The sequence below is a fragment of the Mobula birostris genome, chromosome 30 (genome assembly GCF_030028105.1).
Source record: "Mobula birostris isolate sMobBir1 chromosome 30, sMobBir1.hap1, whole genome shotgun sequence".
Lineage (NCBI taxonomy): Eukaryota > Metazoa > Chordata > Chondrichthyes > Myliobatiformes > Myliobatidae > Mobula > Mobula birostris.
The window spans coordinates 27,951,581-27,967,421 of record NC_092399.1 but is presented as its reverse complement, the minus strand read 5'-3'; positions in this window follow the sequence as shown (position 1 = coordinate 27,967,421).

Here is a 15,841-nt window from a genome sequence, read left to right as displayed (position 1 = left end):
GGACACACTTCTCCTGAAGTTGCTATGCATGCCCACAGTTTTGTCATAACGTAAGCAAATTCATTCCTAATCTCATCCCCACTAGTGAATACTGAATGGATATGGAGCTACCTTGTGGCTTGGAACACCTCAGAGTGATGCCAGCGAAACCCATTTGCGGGTATATCTTTTCCAAGACCAAGACGTCTCCAAGGAAGGCCAGGCAAAATTAGAACCTGTCAGGTTTCACGATTCTTTGGCAGTCAGCAGGAGGTCCTGGCTGGAGTTGGAGATTACCCTGGTGGTGAACCCCCTGAGCACCAGGGCTGTACGACTAGCAAGAATTCTTGGCACTTCCAAACAACAGAAGGTGCAAGATATTTATCATAAGCCTCATGGATAGGAATAGAGAAATGGAGAGATGTCTGAAAAAAAGAGAAGTGTATTTGAATAGTCTTGTAGTGAGCATTTGGACCATGATGTCAGACAAGAAGAGTTCGTTTATCTCATCTGCCGGTTTTATTGCCGTAAGCACAATAAGCGACAGAGCGCCATCGCTCGGCGAGAAATGCTCAGTCTCATACAGATGAGGGAGGCGATTATCAAACACACTGGTTACAGTCAGGGTGACCCACAAACACACAACTGAATAACTGCGTAACCCAAGCTAAAATGTAACAATAAATGAGCTTGAACATCCCACTGTCATCCCACAAGCGCATTTCTAAACAAGAACAATGAACAGCGCTGGCCGCCAGCATCACTAGGGTGAGCTGATGACCATAAACCTCCCCCACCCCACTGCTCCCCCAGAGCGTCACAGTCTTTTGCACAAGTGTAGGTAACTAAAACACTTTACAGATGGATAAACTCTTCTCAGGCTTCCAGCCAGGTACAGCTACTGAATATAACAGATTTTTTTTCCTCCAAAAATACTTTATTCAGAAATATTACAAAATAAAGTTATTTACATAGAAAAATAACATTCGTTGACTCTGAGTCCTTATTCAATAAATAAAGTTATTTACAATAAAATTATGTGTTGACTCTCAGTCCATATTCAAATGCAAGATGTTTACAATAAATTGTTCATTGACTCTCAAACCTTGGTCAAGAATTCAGACTTATTTACAATAAAAAAAAGATTATTAGCAATAAAACAATAAAAAAAACAGGCGTTGACCCTAATTCCTTTACCAAAGTTCTTTAACGGTCTACACAATTTCAGCCACTCCTAGGGCACCATGTTGATTCATCTATCCACCCTGCTGATGAGGGGTATTGAATATAACAGATGTTTCAATGACTAACTCCACCATCTTCCTTAGGGATGATGCCTGGGCGTGTCTAGTCCAGTGGTATTTATACCCCCATAGTCCTTCCCTCCTGATTGGTTAGTCCTCATCCAATCAGATTTTTGCTCTCCCACCTTGTTTACAATTGAATTCCAGTTCTTAGAGCACTACTTTCATCTTTGTTAAAATTCTTTTCCTCTGGTTTTATTTCAATGGCTTCCTTTACCAGGCGGTCCCAAAAGCCATTGGTGGTGTGGCGCAGTAGTTTAGATTACCCTGAGAAATCTAGTGGTAGCAGGCAATTGCACTCGCAATGGCCATAAGATTGACACTGATGGCACAAAACTACTGTGCCACGTCACTGGCTTTTGGGACACTCCAGTAAAGGAAGCCATTAAAATAAGACCAGAGGGAAAAATTTTTTAACCAAGACGAAAGTCGCGCTCTAAGTAAGAGCTAGAATTCAATTGTAAACAAGGTGGGAGAGAGGAAACTCGATTGGATGAGGACTAACCAATCAGGACGGATGGACGTCGGGGGTATAAATACCACTGGACTAGACATGACTGCACATTATTCCTGATGAAGATGGCGGAGTTTCTCATCAAAGTGTTGGTTATAATCAATACCTGGACCTGGCTGGAAGCCTGAGAAGAGCTGATTCAACATATATGCTGGGAAAGCTCTGATCTTTTTTCACTTTATGGCCAATTAAGCTGTTATAAATTGTAGGTACTGTTGTAGTTTAGGAAATACAATCTGGAATTTTTGCATGGCCAACTCCCACAAACAGCAGTGTGAGGCATTGCAAAGCTCCAACAATTCACAGTCTGACCATTCAGAAATCTCAGTAGATTGGATCTGATTTACCAGGTAATGTCTTCTGTCCTTTCCTGAGACTCGCTGGTGTCTGCACGGCCCCGAAACTCACTGGGGCATCTGGTTCCCACTCTCCCTCGAGACTCAATGCAACTTCACCTCCACAGAACCAGGTTCAGTCCTGAATTTGACTGCTGTCTTTGTGGAGTTTGCACGCACTCTCTGTGATCGTATGGAGTTCTCAGCTTGCTCCAGTTCCCTCCCACATACCAAAGGTAGGTTAATTGGCCACTATGAATTGCCCTGGTAGGAAGACAAGTGGTAGAATGGCCACAGGTGGGGGAGAATAAAGTGAGCTTATTCTAAGTTTAGGAGAAATGGGGGTTTGATGGACTGCACAGACTTGGTGGGCCAAAGGGCTTGCTTCCTGCCTGAATCTATGCTGCGGGATTGTGACTGTGATGGTAGAGCTTTGTTCTTAGCGAATGCACAGAAATCCTGGCTGGGGAAAATGTATGAATATTTATGTAACTTGTTGGCTTTTCAAAGCTGGAAAGTTTCTATTTGTACAACTACTTTGGTTATAAGTTGGGCCCTCGGGGAGAATGGTGATTGGCAGTTGCACACAAAGGTTCTACAAATGGGTTATCGTCCTGAGGCTCCATTTCCACTCCAGAACAAGCTCATAGGGAGACAAACAGAATGCCTAGCCTAGACACAGGCTGCAACCACAGTCCTCTGGCTCCACAGAGTCCAACCTAATGAAAAGATTTGCAGTAGGTTTCACAGAATTAAAAGTTAAGAGTGGAATGAGACCTGATCTGCCTGACCTACCATCAGCTCAGGTCACTGTTGAAGAAGACCTGTCATTACACAGTTCCAGTTTTGTGAATCATGAATATGAAGGAATAGGTTGGGGCGAGATGACAGCGTGGTTAGCACATTGATTCTAGTAATGTGGAGATAAATTTCTCAGATTTGCTGGATTTATTTAAAAAATAACAACGCCGGAGCTTACATTATAAGCGGATGAGCTAAGAGTGTGGATCAGTACTTGGAGCTATGATGTTGTGGCCATTACAGAGACTTGGATTTCTCAGGGGCAGGAATGATTACTTTGAGTACCAGGCTTTAGATGTTTCAAAAAGGGCAGGGAGGGAGGCAAAAGAGGTTGGGGTGTGGCACTGTTGATCAGAGATAGTTTCACAGCTGCAGAAAAGGAGGAAGTCATGGAGGGATTGTCTATGGATTCTTTGTGGGTGGAAGTTAGGAACAGGAAGAGGTCAATAACTTTACTGGGTGTTTTTTATAGACCTCCCAATAGTAACAAGGACATCCAGGAGCAGACAAGGAGACAAATTCTGGAAAGGCGTAATAATAACAGGGTCGTGGTGGTGGGAGATTTTAATTTCCCAAATATTGATTGGCATCTTCCTAGAACAAGGGATTTAGGTGGGGTGGAGTTTGTTAGGTGTGTTCAGGAAGGTTTCCTGACACAATATGTAGATAAACCTACAAGAGGAGAGGCTGTACTTGAACTGGTATTGGGAAATGAACCTGGTCAGGTGTCAGATCTCTCAGTGGGAGAGCATTTTGGAGACAGTGATCATAATCCTATCTCCTTTACCATAGCATTGGAGAGGGATAGGGACAGACAAGTTAGGAAAGTGTTTAATTAGAGTAATGGAAATACGAAGCTATCAGTCAGAAACTTGGAAGTATAAATTGGGAACAGATGTTCTCGGAAATGTATGGCAGAAATGTGGAAAATGTTCAGGGGATATTAGCATGACTTTCTGCATAAGTATGTTCCAATGAGACAGGCAAAGGACGGTAGGGTACAGGAAAAATGGTGTATAAAGGCTGTTGAAAATCTAGTCAATAAGAAAAGGAAAGCTTACGAAAGGTTCAAAAAACTAGGTAATGATAGAGATCTAGAAGATTATAAGGCTAGCAGGAAGGAGCTTAAGACTGAAGTTAGGAGAGCCAGAAGGGGCCATGAAAAGGTCTTGGCGAGCAGAATTAAGGAAAACCCCAAGGCATTCTACAAGTATGTGAAGAGCAAGAGGATAAGATCTGAGAGAAAAGGACCAATCATCTGTGACAATGGAAAAGTGTGTTTGGAACCGGACAAGATAGCGGAGGTACTTAATGAATATCTTGCTTCTGTATTCACTACGGAAAAGGACCTTGGTGATTGTAGGGTTGACTTACAGCAGACTGAAAAGCTTGAGCATATAGACGTTAAGAAAGAGGATTTGCTGGAGCTTTTGGAAAGCATCACAGTGGATAGGTCACTGGGACCGGACAAGATATACCCTAGGCTACTGTGGGAGGTGAGGAAGAGATTGCTGAGCCTCTGGCAATGATCTTTTACATCATCAATTGGGTTGGGAGAGGTTCCGGAGGATTGGAGGGTTGCAGATGTTGGTCCCTTATTCAAGAAAAGGAGTAGAGATAGCCCAGGAAATTATAGATCAGTGATTTTTATTTCAGTGGTTGATTGAGAGGATCCTGAGAGGCAGGATTTATGAACATTTGAAGAGGCATAATATGATTAGGAATAATCAGCATGGCTTTGTCAAAGGCAGGTCTGCCTTACGAGCCTGATTGAATTTTTTGAGGATGTGACGAAGGTAGAGCAGTAGATGTAGTGTATATGGATTTCAGCAAGGCATTTGACAAGGTACCCCATGCAAGGCTCATTGAGAAAGTAAGGAGGCATGGGATCCAAGGAGACCTTGCTTTGTGGATCCAGAACTGGTTTGCCCACAGAAGGCAAAGAGTGGTTGTAGGCCAGTCATATTCTGCATAGAAGTCGGTGACCAGTGGTGTGCCTCAGGAATCTGTTCTGGGTCCCCTACTCTTTGTGATTTTTACAAATAACCTGGATGAGGAAGTGGAGGGATGGGTTAGTAAATTTGCTGATGACGCGAAGGTGGGGGGTGTTGTGGACAGTGTGGAGGGCTGTCAGAGGTTACAGCGGGGCATCGATAGGATGCAAAACTGAGCTGAGAAGTGGCAGATGGAGTTCAACCCAGATAAGTGTGAGGTGGTTCATTTTGGTAGGTCAAATATGTTGGCAGAATATAGTATTAATGGTAAGACTCTTGGCAGTGTAGAGGATCAGAGGGATCTTGGGGTTCAAGTCCATAGGACACTCAAAGCTGCTGCATTGGTTGACCGTGTGGTTAAGAAAGCATACGGTGCATTGGCCTTCATTAACCACGGACTTGCTTTTAAGAGCCAAGAGGTAATTTTACAGCTTTATAGGACCCTGGTCAGACCCCATTTTGAGTACTGTGCTCATTTCTGGTCACCTCACTACAGGAAGGATGTGGAAACTATAGAAAGTGTGCAGAGGAGATTTACAAGGATGGTGCCTAGATTGGGGAGCATGCCTTATGAAAATAGGTTGAGTGAACTTGGCCTTTTCTCCTTGGAGCGATGGAGGATGTGAGGTGACCTGATTGAGGTGTATAAAACGATGAGAGGCATTGGTTGTGTGGATAGTCAGAGGCTTTTTCTCAGGGCTGAAGTGACTAACAGGAGAGGGCAGAGTTTTAAGGTGCTTGGAAGTAGGTACTGACGAGATTTCAGGGGTAAGTTTTTTGCGCAGAGGGTGGTGAGGGCGTGGAATGGGCTACCGGCGCCAGTGGTGGAAGCAGGTACAATAGGGTCTTTTAAGATATTCCTGGATAGGTATATGGATCTTAAAAAAGTAGAGGGCTATGGGTAATCCTAGGTAATTTCTAAAATAAGTACATTTTTGGCACAGCATCATGGGCCAAAGGGCCTGTATTGTGCTGTAGGTTTTCTATGTTTTTACGTTTCTATGTCTCTATAATTTGTGAATCCCATGGTCTATCAAGCTAACGAAGTGAAAGAGAAACATTTATATTTCAAATTAACCACCAACATAAGACACTGAAATGAAACTGATGGACGTGTTTAACACCTAGAAATGAACAGTAGTTCATAAAGGATATTCTTGAGAGACAATATTATGAGGTTTAGAGCCTCAGTAAAAGTTTTTGGTGAAGTGGCTATAAGGCTGTGGACAAGTAGACCTCAGTAATAACCACTCTAGCAGGGAAGCCTCATGAAGGAATGATTGAAAGAATTTGTTCTAGTAGTGGCAAAGAGACCCAGTTATGGGGTTGATTTGGATGTTCCACCCTCTCACCCCAATCTTTCCATCCACCATCTCATATCCACAGGAAACTGGTAAGCCAAAGGATCAAAATACTGAAATTCATACTCCTGTCTCAAATCATACTTTACACTTGTTACCACCGAGAGCGGTTGAAACAAATGGTGGAAACGCATTTAAGGGGACGATGGATGGGGAGAAGGGAGAACGATGACACCATTGCCGTAGGCCGAATGAAAGGTGGTGGTGAATCAGCGAATAGGTAGGAGATTGAAAATCTGGCTGAGCCGTGTCACAATAACAACCTCTCACTCAATGGCAGCAAGACCAAAGAGCTGATTATCAACTTCAGGAGAAGGAAAGCAGAGGTCCATAAGCCAGTCCTCATCAGAGGATCAGAAGTGGAGAGGGTCAGGAACTTTAAATTTCTCAGTATCATTATTTTGGAGGATCTGTCCTGGTCCCAGCACGTAGGTAAAATTATGAAAAAAAGTATGGCAGTGTCTCTACTTCCTGAGGAATTTGTGAAGATTTGGCATGACATCTTTGAAAATCTTCTATAGATGTGTGGTGGAAAGTATATTGACTGGCAGCATTACAGCCTAGTGTAGAAACACCAATGCCCTTGAATGGGAAAAAAATAGTGGGTATGGCTCAGTTTATCAGGGGTAAAGTCCTCCCAATCATTGAGCACATCTGCATGAAATGTTGTCACAGGAAAGGAGCCTCCATCATCAAGGACCCTCACCACCCAGGACATGCTGTCTTCTCACTGCTGCCTTCGGGAAAGAAGTACAAGAGTCTCAGGACTCACACCACCAGGCTCAGGAACAGTTATTACCCCTCAATCATCAGGCTCTGGAACCAAAGGGGATAAGTTCACTTAACTTCACTCACTCCAACACTGAACTGTTCCCACAAACTGTGGACTCACTTTCAAGGACTCTTCATCTCATGCTCTCGATATTTATTGTTAATTCATTTGTTATTATTGTTTCTTCTCTTTGTATTTGCACAGTTTGTTGTCTTCTGCACTCTGGTTGAATGCCCTAGTTTGGGGTTTCATTAATTCTGTTGTAATTATTATTCTATAGGTTTGTTGAGAATGCCCACAAGAAAAGAAAATAGATCTCAGACTTGTATATGGTGACATACAGTATATATACTGTGACAGCAAGATCTTACTTTGGATTCAAACTATATGTAAAACCGATAAATTTAAGTGAGTATAGATTTCAAGGAGAATAGAATATAAAAGCAAAGAGATAATGCTAGCCTTTATAAGACACTAGACGGGCTGCACACGGAGTATTGTCAACATTTTGGGCCCCATATCTCAGAAGGGATGTGTTGTCATTAGACAGGGTCCAGAGGAGGTTTACGTCAATGATTCCGGAATAATGGGGTTAACATATGAGCAGCTTTTGATAGCTTTGGGCCTGTACTCATTATTTAGAAGAATGCTTGGGGATCTCATTGAAACTTACCGAATGCTGTAAGGACTAGGTAGGGTGGATGGGGAAATGATCTTTTCTGTGGTGGCGAGTATCCAGAACTAGAGGGCACAGCCTCAAAATTGAGAGGTGACCTTTTAGAACAGAGGTAAGGATGAATTTTTGTTTTAGCCAGAGAGTAGTGAATCTGTGGAATGCTCTGCCACAGACTGTGGTGGGGGCCAAGTCCCTAGGTAAATTTAAGGCAGAAGTTGATCATTTCCTGATTGGTCAGGGCATCAAAGGATATAGCAGGTGTATAGGGTTGAGTGGGATCTGGGATCAGCCATGATGGAATGGCTGAGCAGATTCAATGGGCTGAATGGCCTTATTCTGCTCCTATGTCTTATGGGAGGAGGTTCAAGAGGACCATAAACACCACCAAGAACTGGTGGGGTGAATCCTAAATGGTAGGAGATGTTGTCGTGGCTATCCCTTGAGGTCAAGGATGACGGTCTTAGCTCCGTTGATCTATTTATGGGCTCTCAAGTGGCTAGAAGGAGATGTAATATTAATGGAAGAATATCTGGATGATAACAGAAATAACAAAATCTTCAATTGGGTTAGTAGGCCTTTGGGATTTTCTCTCCTAGAGGTCTGCAGATTCTCAGTCTCTGAATATGTTCAAGAGATTGAAAAGATTTTAGATATTAAAGGGATTGTGGGTATGGAGTTAGTGCAGGAAGGTGATGTTAAGGTATAAGATCTCATTGAACTGCAGATCAGAAATGAGGGGCTCAATGGTTTACTCCTCCTTCCATCTCTCTCACATTCTTATTCTTTATAACAGAATAGTTAACATAAACAGAAATATTCACTAGGTCAGGAAGCATCTGTGGAGGGAGGGCCAGAATCAGTATCAGGATAATGGTCTTGTGTTTGTAACTCTCTCTCTCTCTGGGACTGGAAAATAGTTAGTCATTCAGACTTGGCAACAACCTACAAATAAAGCAGCATCTCACAGTGAGGGGTAGCATTCTTTCTATGACTTTCATCCAAAGAGGCAGACAGCTTCTAGCAAGTTCCCAAATAAACAACAACGGAGACAGCAGTCAGTCAGATGATACAATTCAGCACAAGATCCAATATTTCCATGCCTGCTTCTGTCAGACAGCTCTCTTTGGTGGTCTTCCTGAGATGGTGACTGTTCTTCTGACATGGGCTACCATCTTGCATGACTGGAGTGCTGCGTGCATAAAGACACCACTGCCTTCTGCCCCATGTTGTCTTGGTCCAATGCGGACTTTAACTTGGCAATGCCAGGTCTGTGCTAACTCTCCTGTATTGTTGGCCTGACTTTCATGTCCACCTCTAGTTGTCCTGCTACACTTTATGCACCTCTGACTCAGAAAGTTGTTCCTTAGTAGGGAGTGTGGTTCTAGCTTGACTATCTATTGCCCTGCACAGGGTGGTCAACATGTCCTGAATTGGAGATGTTGGAAGTACATGATACTCTTGAAGATGAAGATCTGACAGTCATGGGACACCCTTCTTTAGTCATAGAGTCATATAGTCATATAGCAGTGCAGCACAGAAACATGTCCCTTGACCCATCTAGTCAATGCCAAACTGTTATTCTGCCTTGTCCCATACAACCGTGCTTGGAGCATAGCCCTCCATAGTTCTCCAATCCATACTTATCCAAATTTCTCTTAAATGTTGAAATCAAACCTGCACTCACCACTCCATGGGCAGTTTGTTCCATGCTCTCACTACCCTCTGAGTGAAGAAAATCCCCCTCATATATCCTCTTAAACATTTCACCCTTAACCTATGACCTCAGAATGTCATCCAACAGTGGAAAAAGCTTGCCTGCGTTTACCTTAACTACACCTCTTATAATTGTGTACTCCTCTATCAAACCTCATCTCATACTCCAATGCCAAGAGTGCCCTAACCTATCCGAAGGTTCATTTTTTTAAAATTGTTAAAGCATGCATGGACAACACAACTCTGATACTTGTCTTCTCTGGATAGTCATGGAATACAGAAACTCCATGGGAGTAGTTGAAAGGAAGGACATCAACTCCATCCCCCCCACCCCACTGGCATGAAAAATAAAAGAAACAAAACTTGCAAACTCCAAAACCCCCGCATCCCCTCTCTCGCACAAAAAAACTAACAGATTGCCCACATGGAAAACGACAGCTAGGAGATCAAAAAACCCCAAACCCTCAACCCCCTCGTTCGTAAAAAGATCAGTGGCGATAACATCCGACCCCAACCCCCTCCCTCACAGTAATAGCAGCATTAGCATCAAATTCTCCTCTCTCACACAAAAACTAACAGTTCCCCCACACAGAAAAAACACCAACAGAACATCAGACCCCAAATCGCCAATCCCTCCCTCTCATCAAAAGTAACATATCACCCACCCTCCAATCAGCAACTAGAAAGAAAACACTTGAAACTGAAGGAAAACAATATAAAATTCAGTCCGATAATCACATAAATCTCACAATATCGAAAACATCCTCCTGTCAATATTCGAGGACAGCGGCCTCATGAATTCAGCCCTTCTGTGTTGGGTCCGAATGCCGTTGACCTGGCTAATGACTGCTGCTGCCCCCTGTGACCTCTGTTGAGAGTGACCGTTGACCTCCCCCGCATTCTCCTCGCTGCTGCAATCTTCCTCGAGGCTTTGAAATGGAACTTTCCCTATAATTCAGCTCCTCAATTCCCAGCAATGTCCTTGTAAACGTTCTCTGCACTTTCTGAATCTTAATGACATCTTGCTTGTAAGCAAGTGACCTGAACTGCACCCGATATTCCATAGAAGGCCTCACCTCTTTCAAAGGGAAGTGAAGTGATGTTGTCTAGTGGTCAAGCTCTGCTTGTTGTGTACATGACCTATTATCTGGGAGAAACACCTTGCTCTACGCTCACCATCCCTATCAAGCTCAGGGACCAACCCTGGTTCAGTGAGCAGGGCAGAAGGGCATGCTGGGATCATTACCTAAACCGATGAAGTGCTCAATTTCCAGGTGTTACACTGATACTTAAGCACAAGAGATCCTGCAGATGCTAGAATCTTCAGCAACACATGCAAAATACTGGAGAAACTGAGCAAGTCAGGCAACATCTATGGAGGGCAATAAACAGTTAATATTATGGGCTGAGACCTAGCAATTCGTGTGTGGTGCACTGATGTTTATTCCATTTGCCTTGGCTCATTTTCCAGAATTGTTGGGCTATTGCACCACCTTCATTGAACTTGAAATGTACTGATCAATTAAGTTCCCCTGAATACACACAATAAACTCCTGTCCATGTTGTCTCGTGTGTTATGGCTATCCTAGTTTATATTCGATTATTATGCTACAGCATTTGTGCATCTCTCTATTTCTTCACTAATGTCTTCCTCATCGGGATAAAGGAGCAGGAGAAGGTGACTTGTCCTCTCAGGCCTGCCCAACCATGTAATATTATTATGGTTGATCTGTCCCAGACATCAGTTCCTCTTTGCAATCTAATATCTTGTAAGTATGCCTCCTTTGAAATTTGCCCCGTCATGGAAACATCTCACGTTTATCCTGTCATTCCCCCTTGTGGTCGTAAGTGTCTCAACGAGGTCAACTCTTATTCTTTTGCACCTTTATTTGCTTTTGGTGATGATTAGGCCTCCAAGAATTCCTTGTGGACCAACTCCAAATGTGAGGACATCCTTTCATAAATAAATGCAAGCATGCCTTTTCTTTTCAAATCTTTTTATTGTTATACTATACCGAAAAAATAACATGAGTACATTGAAGTAACAACACTTACAATGTCTCAAAAAAGACATTACTTTAAAGATTGAAAAAAAAATTTGTGATAACGAAAACAACCTACTAAGCCGAAAAGTGAGAAAAAAGAACCCATTAGGTGTACAACCCCGGAGCCATGCGTCATACAAAAAGCTTCTAAAAGTAAACATCAAACCACCAGCAAGAAAAGAAAATATACTAAAAAATTCACAATTAGCTCGTGGAAAAATTATATCAATTAGCTCAAATGATAATAACGAGCAAATGAGCCCCATCTTTTCTCAAAATCAAATAAAGGTCTTTTCTTAATTAAAAGGGTTCAATGTAAATTTTATTATCAAAGTGCACAGATGTCACCATATACAACATCGAGATTCATTTTTTTGTGGGCATACTCAATAAATCCAAAGAATAATAACCATAACAGTATCAGTGAAAGGCCACCCAACTAGGTCGCTCAACCAGAGTGCAGAAGACAATAAAACTGTGAAGACACAAAAGAAGAAATAATAGTAATAAATAAATAAGGAATAAATATCAAGAGCATGAGATGAAGAATTCTTGAAAATGAGTCCATTGGTTGTGGGAACATTTCAATGATGGGGCAAGTGAAGTAGAGTGGTTATCTCCTTTGGTTCAAGAGCCTGGTGGTTGCGGGGTAGTAACTGTTCTTGAACCATGGTGTGGGTTCTGAGGCTCTTGTACCTTGTTCTTAATGGCAGAGCAAGAAAAGTGCATGTCCTGGTTTGTCAGTGTTCCTGATGATGGATGTTGTTTTAGAGTGACAGTGTTCCATGTAGATGTGTCCCCCTCAAACTGTTTATAACAGGAACTATTCCTTGAACTCAGAGAAGAAAGAAATTGCTTTATTCAGGTCTGACAACAAGACTTCTATTACTGACCCTTGATTCTGGACAAAATCCGAACGAACACTGAGTTGTATACTTGGGAGCTATACTCACACTGGGAGTACTGGTTTTTCTTGCGCCATTGTCTCCAACTTTCAGCTTGAGAGTTACTTGGATACACCTTTGTGGGTATATGACTGCTGGCTTTATCTCATTTAGGATTAGAAGGTGTTGGCCTTCTAGTCTCCCTGTTGGAGTGGCACAGTAGGATAGCAGTTAGCATATTGCTTCACAGTGCCAGAGAACACCATTTGGTGTTCAATTTCCACCACTCCCTTGGAGCGACGGAGGATGAGGGATGAGCTGATAGAGGTGTACAAGATGATGAGAGGCATTGATCGTGTGGATAGTCAGAGGTTTTTTCCCAGGGCTGAAAAGGCTAACATGAAAGGACGCAGTTTTACGGTGCTTGGGAGTAGGTACAGAGGAGATGTCAGGGGTAGGTTTTTTACGCAGGGAGTGGTGAGTGTGTGGAATGGGCTGCCAGTGATGGTGGTGGAGGTGGATTCAATAGGGTCTTTTAAGAGACTCTTGGGTAGGTACATGGAGCTTAGAAAAATAGAGGGTTAAGGGCAACCCTAGGTAATTTCTAAAGTAAGTACATGTTCGGCACAGCTTTGTGGGCCAAAGGGGTATTGTGCTGTAGGTTTTCTCTGTTTTCTATGTCCTATGTTCTAAAGAGCTTGTATGTCCCCCCAGTGCCTGCGTGGGTTTCCTCCCACATTCCAAAAGTGTACGGTTATGTTTAGTGAGTTGCAGGCATGATATGTTGGTGTCAGATGTGCGGTGAAAGATGCGTGATGAGGTGATGGTGTGCATTGAAGCAAGTTTCACCATCCAGCCATTGTGCACCTTTATTACCCCATATACTGGACTGAACTCATATTATGGATGAGTATGATGTCTTTCTCGTTCAGTGTGAAATTCATATGTCTACTGTATTTCTCAATTGTTAAGATAGAGTTCACAGAGTGTTTTCAGCAGCTTGGTGATACATCAGGAACACATGACACAGTGAAATCAACTACACTATATTGAGATTGATGGCTTGCCCAGAAAAGTCATTCCATGTTACTCCAGAGTTATTGAAATGAGTCTGATTGTCCTAGCACTAATATGTTGGCAAAGATAAACCTAGCAGGTGTTCCTTCTGCAGACTTGAGCTTCTTTGGCACAACGTACAATGTTTTCAACTGGAGCTCTAAAGTTATTCCTGTCTTCATCTCAAAGTGGTCCAGCTCCCCTGCTTCATGGATTCTTAAAGACTTTTTTACCCAGACACTGGTTCTGGAAATTATTTACCCAATCCACATTATGCACATCTTCCCATCTGCAATTCTTGCAGCATCTAACTCACTTTGCTGTAGGAGCCAGCTACTTATCTGAAATTACCAAAAGAGAAAGGCATTCCAGAACGAGGGCACGGTTTGAGGATAAAGGGGAAGCCTTTTAGGACCAAGGTTAGGAAAAACTTCTTCACACAGAGAGTGGTGAATCTGTGGAATTCTCTGCCACAGGAAACAGTTGAGGCCAGTTCATTGGCTATATTTAAGAGGGAATTAGATATGGCCATTGTGGCTACGGGGATCAGGGGGTATGGAGGGAAGGCTGGTGCAGGGTTCTGAGCTGGATGATCAGCCATGATCATAATAAATGGCGGTCCAGGCTCAAAGGGCCGAATGGCCTACGCCTGCACCTATTTTCTATGTTTCTATGTTTCTATATTGGAAATGTGAACTACTAACTACTTGAAATTGTTGGATTCCACACTTAAAATGCTATTAGCCAGAACCTGTTGATGTGCAAAAGCTGGAACAGAACTATGGTGCAAACCTCTTTTTCTTTGGCTGGTGATGGAGTAGCACCAGGCTCCCTCACCGTCAGTCCCTCACAAAATCCAAGAGCACCATGTCCCAGCTGTGTCCCCATGAACTGAGAACAGGCATAGCTGATATCGGCAGTCAGCAGCATTCAGTGATCATGGTGGTTGCAAAGGATTTGGCGAAGGAGTTAGGCAAAGGGATCAGATGCAACAAACAGTCTGCTGAAGGAACTCAATGAGTCAAAATGTCATTATTGGTAGGCAAGGAATTGTTAATGTTTTCAATCAAAATCTGGCATCCGCAAATTCTTCCCGTTGATGTTGCTTACTTCCTTTTTTGTCAGCCCTTTATCTTTTTCACCTATCAGCTCCCAGCAATTCATTTCATCCCCTTCTCTCCACTGTCTCACTTAGGCTTCTTTCCCCTTCCTTTCCAGTCCAGACGAAGGGTCACAGCCTGAGACGTCGACTGTTCACCCCCCGTCGTAGATGCTGCCTGACTTGCTGAGTTCCTCCAGCATTTTGGGTGTGTTGGTTGGACTCATTGTTTTCCTCCAGCAGATTGTCTGTCACTCCAGAGTCCAGCATCTGTAGTCTCTCATGTCTGGCAGGAACCTTGCGTTTTTTTTTTTGGAAATGATCTCTTGTTCATAGCATTATTCATATCACTGAGCTGTAATAAAGCACAGGCTCGGCAGTTGCCAATTCCCTGCCCCACTCACCACTTGACTGCAGGCACCAGCACCAACTGTACTCAAAGCGCGAAGTGTTAACTAAAATAATGCATTTATATTACAGAATGAAAGTGCTCTATTTCTGCCAAAATGGAACAGTGTAAGTTAGGAGGAGTTTTTCCAAAAAGGCGCAGTCATTAAAGCAGCAAGTAGAAAACAACAACACTTGTTTCTCACTCTCCATTGAGCTCTAAGTTAAGCTTGAAGCAGCATATTATATCCATCTACATAATACTGACTAAAGCAGATTTCTGTTTCATTGCTGGCCTGTCAGATCATTACCTGTCTTTAGTTAACCCTACTCCCAGATTCATTCTTGTCCTGCTTATCGGGTTGAAACAACATTCCTGACATATTTAATTGAAACTCCACAATACCCCTCACTTGCCCTCATGGTCATCCTTTATAGGGTTAAGACCATAAGGCCATAAGACATAGGAGCAGAATTAGGCCATTCGGCCCATCGAGTCTGATCCACTATTCAATCATAGCTGCCTTATTTATCCTGTCAACCCCGTTCTCCTGCCTTCTCCCTTTAACCTTTTATATGCTTACTAATCAAGAACCTATCAACCTCCACTTTAAGTACAGACATCCCACCTCTCCCGGAACTTCCGGGAGTCTCCCGCATATTAATAGTGGCTCCCTGATGCCTGTAAATTATATACAATACCACGGAAATCAATTTTTTTGAGAGCGAGCAAGAGAAAAGCAAGAGAGAGCACGAGAGTGACCACAAGAGAGAGCGAGCGAGCGAGAAAGCAAGCGAGAGCGCTTGAGAGCGCGTGAGCGATCATGAGAGAGAGAGAGAGAGAGAGAGAGAGCGCGCGAGTGAGGGCGCACCATGGCAGAGTGTTCCAAAAAAATATATAAAACGTACGTCACCCCAGAC